Source organism: Camelina sativa, chromosome 7 (genome assembly GCF_000633955.1).
Source record: "Camelina sativa cultivar DH55 chromosome 7, Cs, whole genome shotgun sequence".
Classification (NCBI taxonomy): domain Eukaryota; kingdom Viridiplantae; phylum Streptophyta; class Magnoliopsida; order Brassicales; family Brassicaceae; genus Camelina; species Camelina sativa.
In genome coordinates this window covers 28,117,193-28,121,017 of record NC_025691.1, presented here as the reverse complement: position 1 = coordinate 28,121,017, position 3,825 = coordinate 28,117,193, and the positions used below count along the sequence as shown (strand labels likewise).

The 3,825-nt window shown below is 37.0% G+C and overlaps 1 pseudogene; it reads left to right on the top strand.

Annotated features, from left to right (window-relative positions):
- Nucleotides 858-3,825, top strand: part of LOC104702997 — an 11,871-nt pseudogene continuing 8,903 nt past the window's right edge.

Below are 3,825 nucleotides of genomic sequence, written 5' to 3'. Positions count from 1 at the left end.
CTATGATCAGCTTTTTGGAAGTTACATATAAAAAATTATTCCCTCTATTACTTATATTAATCTAATTTCTAAAACAATAAAAGATAAAAAAAAAAAAAATTAATAGTTGAAAACCCCAAAACTGAACAGTATCCACAAAAAAACAAAAGTAGAACAAAACAATAATATTCTACGGTTTAGTTCGGTTCGTATTCAGGTATTCAAATTTTTTACTTTTAACCAGTGTTCAAAAAAGCGGTCTAGACGGCCGCCTAAGCGCCATCTAGGCGCTAGGCATTCAACAGACGCCTAGACGACCGCTTAGACCACCTAAAATCACAAAAATTTTATTTTAATATATGTTTTTATTTTTAACTACATATATTTAAAATTTTAAGTTTTATATTCATATAAATATTTATAAATGTTTATATGTTATTAATCTAAATTAAAGAAATGTATTTTTACTAATTTTAGTTTATGATTTATTTCTTCTAACATATATTTTTATATAATTTTACATATAATATCATATATATAATATTCATATTGTAAACGCCTAAACCGTCTAAAATATTTAAAATTCCGACTAGGCATTCTAGGCGCTAGGCGCTGGGTCACCGCCCACATACCGCCTAGCGCTTTGTTGAACAATGCTTTTAACCATGAGAACAAAATTTCATCGGTTTTCGGTTAGATAAAGTGATATGGTTGGTTACACAGTAACCAATTTGAACCGAAATCTACACACATATTTAAAGGTTAAGCCACCGGCATTTCGCATCTAAGCCGGCAAAATCCCTAAAAAGCTCACACTACCGTCGCCGCCGTCCGTCCGTCCTCTAGTGAGTAGTGACCGTCCAATCTCTGGACGGTGATATGACTACAGATCAAACCACCACGTTACCACTTCCCTAGGTAATGAAAGCACCAGTCGCCAACCTTACGCCGTCTCAAAAATCGCCGGTCATCAGATTTCAGCCGAGTCATGGGGTACAGCACGAGCCGTATCACGTATCCCTCGTGTCGCCGGAGGTGGTGGTCGAATGTTCGCTCCGACGAAGACCCACCGTCGCTGGCACCGTAGTGTCAATATCAAAATTGAAACGTCACGCGATCGTTATCGGCGATTGCTGCGAATCCTATTCCGGCTCTTGTGATGGCTCGTGGACATAAGATTGAGAATGTTCCTGAGTTACCTCTAGGTGGTTAGTGATTCAGCTGAGGCTGATGAGCTAAGGATAGTATTAAGATTAAGGTATTGCAACAGAGAGAAGGCTAAGGATAGTATTGGCAGGGATTAGGTCGGGTGTAGGTAAAATTGAGGAATCGTAGATATGTTTCTTGTATAGGTCTATTGATTGTTTATGGTATTGAGGGAGCTAAGTTGGTTAAGGCGGTTAGGAACATTCCTGGGATTGATTTTGTGTCATGTAGAGAGATTGAGTTGGCTTAAATTAGCTTAGCTCCTGGTGGTCACTTAGATTTGTGTGGTGTGGACTAAATCGGCTTTCGAGAAGTTGGAATCGGTTTATGGTTCGGAGATGAAGAAAAGGTTATGTTCTTCCTAGGGCGAAGATGGTAAATGCTGATTCTTGCTTGGATTATATATTAATTCGGATGAGGTTCAGAGTGTGGTTAGACCGATAGATTGAGAAGGATGCAAAGAGCTGTGTTGAAGAAGAATACTCTTAAGAATTTGAATGTGACGTTGAAGCTTAACCATTATTATGCTAAGACTGCGGGGAGGATGTCTTTGTTGGCTGAAGCAGTGAAGCTGAGAGAGTAAAGTCTAAAAAGGAGAAGCTAGAGAGGAATAGGAAACCTATCTCAAAGGTATATAGTCCCATACTCCCATTTGATTCTTCATTGTCATTCTTTTGTTGGTAATGGGTTTCTTAATTAGGAACTGTTTAAGGAATAAAATCTTTGATTTGGCTTGTGTACCTTCTTGATCTTCTTCATAATCCTTGTGTGTTGCAGGAGGAAGTAGTGAAGATTAAAGCAGCAGGAAAAGCTTGGTACCAGACTATGATATCTGAAAGTGACTACACTGAGTTTGATAACTTCACCAAGTGGCTCGGTGTGGAACAGTAAGATCTCAATCCTTACGAACAATTTTTTTTTTTTTTTCTAGTTTAGCCACTAGGTTTTTAATTGCCTTATTTTTCTCTACCAATCTCAATTCTTAGTAATTGTGGTTTACCATATTATTGCATCAATAATAATTTATTACTCGTCTTTCGTTGACTTGAAAAGGTCAATATCTCTTATTTACAATACAAGTAAGTTAAAAAGAAAATTCTAGAAAATGATACACTATATATCTATATCTTAATGTTATTTTCAATTACGTAGTTCACATAACTTTACTATATGTTACTGCTATACTAGTTCAATATTTCGTCGTATGTTTTTCTTAACATTATTTCCTTACAATATGTAATGCTATAAGTCGTCTCCTACAAAATACGGAACCTCCTTAATATAGAAATATTTGAATTAAAAATGCCTGCGAGCTTTGACAAATGTAGTTGCGTCTTATCTTTACCATATTTGATTACTAAGTAGGATTTAGTCTAAGAATCTAAAGAAATAATCAACTTCAGCAGAAATAAACAAATTGTGCTATTTATATTTGCATACAAACCAATAGCATCTATTACTTTGAAACTAAAAAGAGAGAAAAATCCACAAATGAGAAACAAGAAACTTGTTTTCTTCGTCTTGTTGTTGTTCTGCTTCTCCGACTTGTTTGTGGAACTCAACAGAGGACAGAACAACAGAGGAATCGATGTCAATGTGGGTGTTGTAACAGATGTCGGAACTCCGTACTCCGACGTTGCCATGCTCTGTATCAACATGTCTCTCGCTGATTTCTATTCGTCTCATCCTCAATTTCAGACAAGGCTTGTTGTTCATGTTGGTGACTCCAAAAACGACGTTGTAGGTTCTGCAGTTGCAGGTACCTTTTTGTCTCCTCTCTCTCACCACCTTTTTACATTTTCACTGCTCTTGAGCTGATAAAGAAGAAGTCTGTCCATTTTGTGGTCTTCTTTGTTGTTTTGTAGACTCTTCTAAGCCTAAAAAATCAACAATATATGAACATTTAGAATTCAGTAGACATATGGATTTGCTCTAAGTCTTGGACAGTAAATACAAGTTTCTCTTTTTTCATCTCCCACGTTCTAACTCTAATTGCTATCGAGCATCATCTAAATTATATTTTGATTATATTGTATCACTCATTATCTTTCTGGTTAGCACATATCTGTTGTAAAGAATTTTTTTTTTGTTTGTGTTCTATTCGTCACACTGGTCTGTTGTTGGTTTTGACATTGTCACAGCTGTTGAGCTGATAAAGAACAAGCAAGTGAAAGCAATAGTAGGGCCATGGACTTCAATGCAAGCTCATTTCTTGATCGAGATTGGCCAAAAATCACGGGTACCTGTTGTTTCCTACTCTGCAACAAGCCCATTTCTTCAATCTCTTCGCAGTCCCTACTTCTTTCGTGCTACATATGAGGACTCCTCCCAAGTGCACGCCATAAAAGCTATCATCAAGTTGTTTGGCTGGAGAGAAGTCGTGCCTGTTTACATCGACAACACCTTTGGAGAAGGTATAATGCCTCGTCTCACAGATGCGTTACAAGAGATTAATGTTCGAATACCCTATAGATCTGTTATCGCTCTAAATGCTACGGATCATGAAATCTCAGTTGAGCTTCTTAAGATGATGACCATGCCCACTAGAGTCTTTATTGTCCACATGTATTCATCTCTTGCCTCAAGAATCTTTGTCAAAGCTAAGGAGATTGGTTTGATGGAACCAGGATATGTATGGAT